The 12,008-nt window shown below is 50.8% G+C and overlaps 1 protein-coding gene across 5 annotated transcripts in view; it reads right to left on the bottom strand.

Annotated features, from left to right (window-relative positions):
* LOC137310117 (T-cell differentiation antigen CD6-like) overlaps positions 1-12,008 on the bottom strand; it is a 106,503-nt gene that overhangs the window by 70,759 nt on the left and 23,736 nt on the right. The gene's annotated exons all lie outside the window — the stretch shown is intronic.

Raw genomic sequence — 12,008 nt, 5'->3', positions numbered from 1 at the left:
CACAGTTCTGGTCTCCATATCACACTGGGAGCACTGTGCACAGTTCTAGTCTCCATATCACACTGGGAGCACTGTGCACAGTTCTGGTCTCCATATCACACTGGGAGCACTGTGCACAGTTCTGGTCTCCAGATCACACTGGGAGCACTGTGCACAGTTCTGGTCTCCGTATCACACTTGGAGCACTGTGCACAGTTCTAGTCTCCATATCACACTGGGAGCACTGTGCACAGTTCTGGTCTCCATATCACACTGGGAGCACTGTGCACAGTTCTGGTCTCCGTATCACACTTGGAGCACTGTGCACAGTTCTAGTCTCCATATCACACTGGGAGCACTGTGCACAGTTCTGGTCTCCATATCACACTGGGAGCACTGTGTACAGTTCTGGTCTCCATATCACACTGGGAGCACTGTGCACAGTTCTAGTCTCCATATCACACTGGGAGCACTGTGCACAGTTCTGGTCTCCATATCACACTTGGAGCACTGTGCACAGTTCTGGTCTCCATATCACACTGGGAGCACTGTGTACAGTTCTGGTCTCCATATCACACTGGGAGCACTGAGCACAGTTCTGGTCTCCATATCACACTGGGAGCACTGTGTACAGTTCTGGTCTCCATATCACACTGGGAGCACTGTGCACAGTTCTGGTCTCCATATCACACTTGGAGCACTGTGCACAGTTCTGGTCTCCATATCACACTGGGAGCACTGTGCACAGTTCTGGTCTCCATATCACACTGGGAGCACTGTGCACAGTTCTGGTCTCCATATCACACTGGGAGCACTGTGCACAGTTCTGGTCTCCATATCACACTGGGAGCACTGTGCACAGTTCTGGTCTCCATATCACACTGGGAGCACTGTGCACAGTTCTGGTCTCCATATCACACTGGGAGCACTGTGCACAGTTCTGGTCTCCATATCACACTGGGAGCACTGTGTACAGTTCTGGTCTCCATATCACACTGGGAGCACTGTGCACAGTTCTGGTCTCCATATCACACTGGGAGCACTGTGCACAGTTCTGGTCTCCATATCACACTTGGAGCACTGTGCACAGTTCTGGTCTCCATATCACACTTGGAGCACTGTGCACAGTTCTAGTCTCCATATCACACTGGGAGCACTGTGCACAGTTCTGGTCTCCGTATCACACTTGGAGCACTGTGCACAGTTCTGGTCTCCATATCACACTGGGAGCACTGTGCACAGTTCTGGTCTCCATATCACACTTGGAGCACTGTGCACAGTTCTGGTCTCCATATCACACTGGGAGCACTGTGCACAGTTCTGGTCTCCATATCACACTTGGAGCACTGTGCACAGTTCTGGTCTCCATATCACACTGGGAGCACTGTGCACAGTTCTGGTCTCCATATCACACTGGGAGCACTGTGTACAGTTCTGGTCTCCATATCACACTGGGAGCACTGTGCACAGTTCTGGTCTCCATATCACACTGGGAGCACTGTGCACAGTTCTAGTCTCCATATCACACTGGGAGCACTGTGCACAGTTCTGGTCTCCATATCACACTGGGAGCACTGTGTACAGTTCTGGTCTCCATATCACACTGGGAGCACTGTGTACAGTTCTGGTCTCCATATCACACTGGGAGCACTGTGCACAGTTCTGGTCTCCATATCACACTGGGAGCACTGTGCACAGTTCTGGTCTCCATATCACACTGGGAGCACTGTGCACAGTTCTGGTCTCCATATCACACTTGGAGCACTGTGCACAGTTCTGGTCTCCATATCACACTGGGAGCACTGTGCACAGTTCTGGTCTCCATATCACACTTGGAGCACTGTGCATAGTTCTGGTCTCCATATCACACTGGGAGCACTGTGCACAGTTCTGGTCTCCATATCACACTGGGAGCACTGTGCACAGTTCTGGTCTCCATATCACACTGGGAGCACTGTGCACAGTTCTGGTCTCCATATCATACTTGGAGCACTGTGTACAGTTCTGGTCTCCATATCACACTGGGAGCACTGTGCACAGTTCTGTTCTCCATATCACACTGGGAACACTGTGCACAGTTCTGGTCTCCATATCACACTGGGAGCACTGTGCACAGTTCTGGTCTCCATACCACACTGGGAGCACTGTGTACAGTTCTGGTCTCCATATCACACTTGGAGCACTGTGTACAGTTCTGGTCTCCATATCACACTTGGAGCACTGTGCACAGTTCTGGTCTCCATATCACACTTGGAGCACTGGGCACAGTTCTGGTCTCCATATCACACTGGGAGCACTGTGCACAGTTCTGGTCTCCATATCACACTTGGAGCACTGTGCACAGTTCTGGTCTCCATATCACACTTGGAGCATTGAGCACAGTTCTGGTCTCCATATCACACTTGGAGCACTGAGCACAGTTCTGGTCTCCATATCACACTGGGAGCACTGTGCACAGTTCTGGTCTCCATATCACACTGGGAGCACTGTGTACAGTTCTGATCTCCATATCACACTGGGAGCACTGTGCACAGTTCTAGTCTCCATATCACACTGGGAGCACTGTGCACAGTTCTGGTCTCCATATCACACTGGGAGCACTGTGCACAGTTCTGGTCTCCATATCACACTGGGAGCACTGTGTACAGTTCTGGTCTCCATATCACACTGGGAGCACTGTGTACAGTTCTGGTCTCCATATCACACTGGGAGCACTGTGCACAGTTCTGGTCTCCATATCACACTGGGAGCACTGTGCACAGTTCTGGTCTCCATATCACACTTGGAGCACTGTGCACAGTTCTGGTCTCCATATCACACTGGGAGCACTGTGCACAGTTCTGGTCTCCATATCACACTTGGAGCACTGTGCATAGTTCTGGTCTCCATATCACACTGGGAGCACTGTGCACAGTTCTGGTCTCCATATCACACTGGGAGCACTGTGCACAGTTCTGGTCTCCATATCACACTGGGAGCACTGTGCACAGTTCTGGTCTCCATATCACACTTGGAGCACTGTGTACAGTTCTGGTCTCCATATCACACTGGGAGCACTGTGCACAGTTCTGGTCTCCATATCACACTGGGAACACTGTGCACAGTTCTGGTCTCCATATCACACTGGGAGCACTGTGCACAGTTCTGGTCTCCATATCACACTTGGAGCATTGAGCACAGTTCTGGTCTCCATATCACACTTGGAGCACTGTGCACAGTTCTGGTCTCCATATCACACTGGGAGCACTGTGCACAGTTCTGGTCTCCATATCACACTTGGAGCACTGTGCACAGTTCTGGTCTCCATATCACACTGGGAGCACTGTGCACAGTTCTGGTCTCCATATCACACTGGGAGCACTGTGTACAGTTCTGATCTCCATATCACACTGGGAGCACTGTGCACAGTTCTGGTCTCCATATCACACTGGGAGCACTGTGCACAGTTCTGGTCTCCATATCACACTTGGAGCACTGTGCACAGTTCTGGTCTCCATATCACACTGGGAGCACTGTGCACAGTTCTGGTCTCCATATCACACTTGGAGCACTGTGCACAGTTCTGGTCTCCATATCACACTGGGAGCACTGTGCACAGTTCTGGTCTCCATATCACACTGGGAGCACTGTGCACAGTTCTGGTCTCCATATCACACTGGGAGCACTGTGCACAGTTCTGGTCTCCATATCACACTGGGAGCACTGTGCACAGTTCTGGTCTCCATATCACACTGGGAGCACTGTGCACAGTTCTGGTCTCCATATCACACTTGGAGCACTGTCCACAGTCCTGGTCTCCATATCACAATGGGAGCACTGTGCACAGTTCTGGTCTCCATATCACACTTGGAGCACTGTGCACAGTTCTGGTCTCCATATCACACTTGGAGCACTGTGCACAGTTCTGGTCTCCATATCACACTGGGAGCACTGTGCACAGTTCTGGTCTCCATATCACAATGGGAGCACTGTGCACAGTTCTGGTCTCCATATCACACTGGGAGCACTGTGCACAGTTCTGGTCTCCATATCACACTGGGAGCACTGTGCACAGTTCTGGTCTCCATATCACACTGGGAGCACTGTGCACAGTTCTGGTCTCCATATCACACTGGGAGCACTGTGCACAGTTCTGGTCTCCATATCACACTGGGAGCACTGTGTACAGTTCTGGTCTCCATATCACACTGGGAGCACTGTGCACGGTTCTGGTCTCCATATCACACTGGGAGCACTGTGCACAGTTCTGGTCTCCATATCACACTGGGAGCACTGTGCACAGTTCTGGTCTCCATATCACACTTGGAGCACTGTGCACAGTTCTGGTCTCCATATCACACTGGGAGCACTGTGCACAGTTCTGGTCTCCATATCACACTGGGAGCACTGTGTACAGTTCTGATCTCCATATCACACTGGGAGCACTGTGCACAGTTCTGGTCTCCATATCACACTGGGAGCACTGTGCACAGTTCTGGTCTCCATATCACACTTGGAGCACTGTGCACAGTTCTGGTCTCCATATCACACTGGGAGCACTGTGCACAGTTCTGGTCTCCATATCACACTTGGAGCACTGTGCACAGTTCTGGTCTCCATATCACACTGGGAGCACTGTGCACAGTTCTGGTCTCCATATCACACTGGGAGCACTGTGCACAGTTCTGGTCTCCATATCACACTGGGAGCACTGTGCACAGTTCTGGTCTCCATATCACACTGGGAGCACTGTGCACAGTTCTGGTCTCCATATCACACTGGGAGCACTGTGCACAGTTCTGGTCTCCATATCACACTTGGAGCACTGTCCACAGTCCTGGTCTCCATATCACAATGGGAGCACTGTGCACAGTTCTGGTCTCCATATCACACTTGGAGCACTGTGCACAGTTCTGGTCTCCATATCACACTTGGAGCACTGTGCACAGTTCTGGTCTCCATATCACACTGGGAGCACTGTGCACAGTTCTGGTCTCCATATCACAATGGGAGCACTGTGCACAGTTCTGGTCTCCATATCACACTGGGAGCACTGTGCACAGTTCTGGTCTCCATATCACACTGGGAGCACTGTGCACAGTTCTGGTCTCCATATCACACTGGGAGCACTGTGCACAGTTCTGGTCTCCATATCACACTGGGAGCACTGTGCACAGTTCTGGTCTCCATATCACACTGGGAGCACTGTGTACAGTTCTGGTCTCCATATCACACTGGGAGCACTGTGCACGGTTCTGGTCTCCATATCACACTGGGAGCACTGTGCACAGTTCTGGTCTCCATATCACACTGGGAGCACTGTGCACAGTTCTGGTCTCCATATCACACTGGGAGCACTGTGCACAGTTCTGGTCTCCATATCACACTGGGAGCACTGTGCACAGTTCTGGTCTCCATATCACACTTGGAGCACTGTGCACAGTTCTGGTCTCCACATCACACTGGGAGCACTGTGCACAGTTCTGGTCTCCATATCACACTGGGAGCACTGTGCACAGTTCTGGTCTCCATATCACACTTGGAGCACTGTGCACAGTTCTGGTCTCCATATCACACTGGGAGCACTGTGCACAGTTCTGGTCTCCATATCACACTTGGAGCACTGTGCACAGTTCTGATCTCCATATCACACTGGGAACACTGTGCACAGTTCTGGTCTCCATATCACACTGGGAGCACTGTGCACAGTTCTGGTCTCCATATCACACTGGGAGCACTGTGCACAGTTCTGGTCTCCATATCACACTTGGAGCACTGTGCACAGTTCTGGTCTCCATATCACACTTGGAGCACTGTGCACAGTTCTGGTCTCCATATCACACTTGGAGCACTGTGCACAGTTCTGGTCTCCATATCACACTGGGAGCACTGTGCACAGTTCTGGTCTCCATATCACACTTGGAGCACTGTGCACAGGTCTGGTCTCCATATCACACTGGGAGCACTGTGCACAGTTCTGGTCTCCATATACCTTGGTTAGACCACACTTGGAGCACTGTGCACAGATGTGATCTCCATATACCTTGGTTGACCACACCTGGAGCACTGTGCACAGTTCTGGTCTCCATACACCTTGGTTAGACCACACTTGGAGCACTGAGCACAGTTCTGGTCTCCATATCACACTTGGAGCACTGTGCACAGTTCTGGTCTCCATATCACACTTGGAGCACTGTGCACAGTTCTGGTCTCCATATCACACTGGGAGCACTGTGCACAGTTCTGGTCTCCATATCACACTGGGAGCACTGAGCACAGTTCTGGTCTCCATATCACACTGGGAGCACTGTGCACAGTTCTGGTCTCCATATCACACTGGGAGCACTGTGCACAGTTCTGGTCTCCATATCACACTGGGAGCACTGTGCACAGTTCTGGTCTCCATATCACACTTGGAGCACTGTGCACAGTTCTGGTCTCGATATCACACTGGGAGCACTGTGCACAGTTCTGGTCTCCATATCGCACTGGGAGCACTGTGCACAGTTCTGGTCTCCATATCACACTGGGAGCAATGTGCACAGTTCTGGTCTCCATATCACACTTGGAGCACTGTGTACAGTTCTGGTCTCCATATCACACTTGGAGCACTGTGCACAGTTCTGGTCTCCATATCACACTTGGAGCACTGTGCACAGTTCTGGTCTCCATATCACACTGGGAGCACTGTGCACAGTTCTGGTCTCCATATCACACTGGGAGCACTGTGCACAGTTCTGGTCTCCATATCACACTGGGAGCACTGTGCACAGTTCTGGTCTCCATATCACACTGGGAGCACTGTGCACAGTTCTGGTCTCCATATCACACTGGGAGCACTGTGCACAGTTCTGGTCTCCATATCACACTTGGAGCACTGTGCACAGTTCTGGTCTCCATATCACACTTGGAGCACTGTGCACAGTTCTGGTCTCGATATCACACTGGGAGCACTGTGCACAGTTCTGGTCTCCATATCACACTGGGAGCACTGTGCACAGTTCTGGTCTCCATATCACACTGGGAGCACTGTGCACAGTTCTGGTCTCCATATCACACTGGGAGCACTGTGCACAGTTCTGGTCTCCATATCACACTTGGAGCACTGTGCACAGTTCTGGTCTCCATATCACACTTGGAGCACTGTGTACAGTTCTGGTCTCCATATCACACTGGGAGCACTGTGCACAGTTCTGGTCTCCATATCACACTGGGAGCACTGTGCACAGTTCTGGTCTCCATATCACACTGGGAGCACTGTGCACAGTTCTGGTCTCCATATCACACTTGGAGCACTGTGCACAGTTCTGGTCTCCACATCACACTGGGAGCACTGTGCACGGTTCTGGTCTCCATATCACACTGGGAGCACTGTGTACAGTTCTGGTCTCCATATCACACTGGGAGCACTGTGCACAGTGCTGGTCTCCATATCACACTGGGAGCACTGTGCACAGTTCTGGTCTCCATATCACACTGGGAGCACTGTGCACAGTTCTGGTCTCCATATCACACTTGGAGCACTGTGCACAGTTCTGGTCTCGATATCACACTGGGAGCACTGTGCACAGTTCTGGTCTCCATATCACACTGGGAGCACTGTGCACAGTTCTGGTCTCCATATCACACTGGGAGCACTGTGTACAGTTCTGGTCTCCATATCACACTGGGAGCACTGTGCACAGTTCTGGTCTCCATATCACACTTGGAGCACTGTGTACAGTTCTGGTCTCCATATCACACTGGGAGCACTGTGCACAGTTCTGGTCTCCATATCACACTGGGAGCACTGTGCACAGTTCTGGTCTCCATATAACACTTGGAGCACTGTGCACAGTTCTGGTCTCCATATCACACTGGGAGCACTGTGTACAGTTCTGGTCTCCATATCACATTTGCAGCACTGTGCACAGTTCTGGTCTCCATATCACACTGGGAGCACGGTGCACAGTTCTAGTCTCCATATCACACTGGGAGCACTGTGCACAGTTCTGGTCTCCGTATCACACTTGGAGCACTGTGCACAGTTCTGGTCTCCATATCACACTGGGAGCACTGTGCACAGTTCTGGTCTCCATATCACACTGGGAGCACTGTGTACAGTTCTGGTCTCCATATCACACTGGGAGCACTGTGCACAGTTCTGGTCTCCATATCACACTTGGAGCACTGTGCACAGTTCTGGTCTCCATATCACACTTGGAGCACTGTGCACAGTTCTGGTCTCCATATCACACTGGGAGCACTGTGCACAGTTCTGGTCTCCATATCACACTGGGAGCACTGTGCACAGTTCTGGTCTCCATATCACACTGGGAGCACTGTGCACAGTTCTGGTCTCCATATCACACTTGGAGCACTGTGCACAGTTCTGGTCTCCATATCACACTGGGAGCACTGTGTACAGTTCTAGTCTCCATATCACAATTGGAGCACTGTGCACAGTTCTGGTCTCCATATCACACTGGGAGCACTGTGCACAGTTCTGGTCTCCATATTACACTGGGAGCACTGTGCACAGTTCTGGTCTCCATATCACACTGGGAGCACTGTGCACAGTTCTGGTCTCCATATCACACTGGGAGCACTGTGCACAGTTCTGGTCTCCATATCACACTGGGAGCACTGTGCACAGTTCTGGTCTCCATATCACACTGGGAGCACTGTGCACAGTTCTGGTCTTCATATCACACTGGGAGCACTGTGCACAGTTCTGGTCTCCATATCACACTGGGAGCACTGTGCACAGTTCTGGTCTCCATATCACACTGGGAGCACTGTGCACAGTTCTGGTCTCCATATCACACTTGGAGCACTGTGCACAGTTCTGGTCTCCATATCACACTTGGAGCACTGTGCACAGTTCTGGTCTCCATATCACACTTGGAGCACTGTGCACAGTTCTGGTCTCCATATCACACTTGGAGCACTGAGCACAGTTCTGGTCTCCATATCACACTGGGAGCACTGTGCACAGTTCTGGTCTCCATATCACACTGGGAGCACTGTGCACAGTTCTGGTCTCCATATTATAAAAACGATGTAGAGGCACTGGAGAAAGTGCAAAAAAGATTTACAAGGATGATCCCAGAACTGAGAGGTTTATAACTATCAGGAAAGACTGAACAGGCTGGGACTCTTTTCTCTGGAAAAGAGAAGACTGAGGGGTGACCTGATCGAGGTCTTTAAGATTATGAAGGGTTTCGATAGGGTAGACGTAGAGAAGATATTTCCACTTGTGGGGGAGACCAGAACTAGGGGGCCATAAATATAAGATCGTCACTAATAAATCCAATCGGGAATTCAGGAGAAACTTCTTTCCCCAGAGAGCGGTGGGAATGTGGAACTCACTCCCACAAGGAGTAGTTGAGGGGAATAGTGGAGATTGATTTAAGGGGAAGCTCGATAAACACATGAGGGAGAGAGGGATAGAAGGAGATGGTGAGAGGGTGAGATGGAGTAGGGGAGGGAGGAGCAGGAACACCGGGATAGACCACAGTCGGGCCGAATGGCCTGTTTCTGTGCTGTCGACTCCATGTAACGTGAAAGTTCGTTCCCTCTTTCTCATTCTGGGGATTTGGGGGTCGTCGGGAGAGGCGGGCATTTATTGAGAAGGTGGAGGTGAGCCGCCTTCTTGAACCGCTGCTGTCCCGTGTGGGGAAGGCCCTCCCGCCGTGACGGTCATTCAGGCAGCTCCAGGATTCCTGACCCAGCGACCGTGAAGGGACGGCCAGTGTAGCTCCCAGTGCGTGTGGGGGACTCGGAGGGGAACTTGGCGGTGATTGTGCTCCCATGACCCTGTTGCCAGTTGTCCTTGTAGATGACCACTGTGCAATGGCGAGCTTTTTGACGGAGCATGAGAACAGGACGAGGCCGTTCAGCCCCTCGAGCCTGTTTCGTTAGATGGGGGGGCCGATCTTCACCTCAACTGGGAAGTGACGATGAAAGTTACCAATTCTCATCCTTGCACTCGAATCCCTCCATGGCCCCTCGCCCCTCCCTATCTCTCTAACCTCCTCCAACCCTCCGAGATCTCTGCCCTCCTCCAATTCCGCCCTCTTGTCCATCCCCAGCGATTCCCACCGCTCCACCATTGGCGGCCGTGCCTTCAGCTGCCTGGGGCCCTGAGCTCTGGAATTCCCTCCCTAAACCTCTCCGTCTCTCCTCCTTCAAGACTCTCCTTAAAACGGCATAATTGTTGATTCACTCCATCTAATATCTACTATTCAGCCTCGAGGCTCTGATTTTTCGATTGTGAACTGCGTTGCCAGCTTTCGTCCCCCTCAAAGGGGCTACCTAAACCCAAAGGACATTCTCCAAAGTTCAAACGCTCGCTCAAAAATAAACATCCAGTCGATGTGCAAGAAAATCAAAAAGTTGGTATGCAGGTGCAGCAGGTGATCAAGAAGGCCAACGTAATGTTGGCTTTTATTGCTAGGGGGATAGAATATAAAAACAGGGAGGTATTGCTGCAGTTATATAAGGTATTGGTGAGACCGCACCTGGAATACTGCATACAGTTTTGGTCTCCATACTTAAGAAAAGACATACTTGCTCTCGAGGCAGTACAAAGAAGGTTCACGCGGTTAATCCCGGGGATGAGGGGGCGGACATATGAGGAGAGGTTGAGTAGATTGGGACTCTACTCATTGGAGTTCAGAAGAATGAGAGGCGATCTTATTGAAACATATAAGATTGTGAAGGGTCTTGATCGGGTGGATGCAGTAAGGATGTTCCCAAAGATGGGTGAAACTAGAACTAGGGGGCATAATCTTAGAATAAGGGGCTGCTCTTTCAAAACTGAGATGAGGAGAAACTTCTTCACTCAGAGGGTGGTAGGTCTGTGGAATTTGCTGCCCCAGGAAGCTGTGGAAGCTACATCATTAGATAAATTTAAAACAGAAATAGACAGTTTCCTAGAAGTAAAGGGAATTAGGGGTTATGGGGAGCGGGCAGGAAATTGGACATGAAGCTGAGTTCGGATCGGTCAATGCCCTGTGGGTGGCGGAGAGGGCCCAGGGGCTATGTGGCCGGGTCCTGCTCCGACTTCTTGTGTTCTTTAGATTTGTGGTTGGGATCAGATCAGCCATGATCTTATTGAATGGCGGAGCAGGCTCGAGGGGCCGATTGGCCTACTCCTGCTCCAATTTCTTATGTTCTTATGTTCTTATGAGACGGCTGTTGAAAAAGCAAATGGGATCCTGGGCTTCATTAATAGAGGCACGGAGTACAAAAGCAAGGGAGTTATGCTAAACCTTTACAAAACACTGGGTTAGACCTCAGCTGGAGCATTGTGTCCAATTCTGGGCCCCCGCACTCTTTAGGAAGGATGTCCAGGGTCTCGGAGAGGGTGCGGAGGAGATTGACCAGAATGGGACCAGGGATGTCGTACACTTAGATTTTCAATAAGGTGCCACATAAAAGGTTGTTACACAAGATAAGGGCTCATGGGATTGGGGGTAATATATCAGCATGGGCAGAGGATTGGTTAACGGACAGAAAACAGAGAGTAGGGATAAACGGGTCATTCTCGGGTTGGCGGGCTGTAACTAGTGGGGTACCGCAGGGATCAGTGCTCGGGCCTCAGCTATTTACAATCGATATTAATGACTTGGATGAAGGGACCGAGTGCAATGTCTCCAAGTTTGCTGACGATACAAAGCGAGGCGGGAGAGTAAGCAGTGAGGAGGACGCAGAGAGAGTCTGCAAAGGGATATAGACAGGTTCAGTGAGTGGGCGAGAAGGTGGGAGATGGAGTATAATGTGGGGAAATGTGAGGTTATTCACTTTGTAGGAAGAACAGAAAAACAATATAAATGGTGAGAAACTATTAAATGTTGGTGTTCAGAGGGATTTGGGTGTCCTGGTACAAGAAACACAGAAAGTTAACATGCAGGTACAGCGAGCAATTAGGAAGGCAAATGGTATGTTGGCCTTTATTGCAAGGGGATTGGAGTACAAGAGTAAGGAAGTCTCACTACAATTGTACAGGGCTTTGGAGAGACCTCACCTGGAGTACTGTGTACAGTTTTGGTCTCCTTATCTAAGGA

Source organism: Heptranchias perlo, unplaced genomic scaffold (genome assembly GCF_035084215.1).
Source record: "Heptranchias perlo isolate sHepPer1 unplaced genomic scaffold, sHepPer1.hap1 HAP1_SCAFFOLD_220, whole genome shotgun sequence".
Taxonomy (NCBI): domain Eukaryota; kingdom Metazoa; phylum Chordata; class Chondrichthyes; order Hexanchiformes; family Hexanchidae; genus Heptranchias; species Heptranchias perlo.
This window is presented reverse-complemented; position numbering and strand designations above follow the sequence as displayed.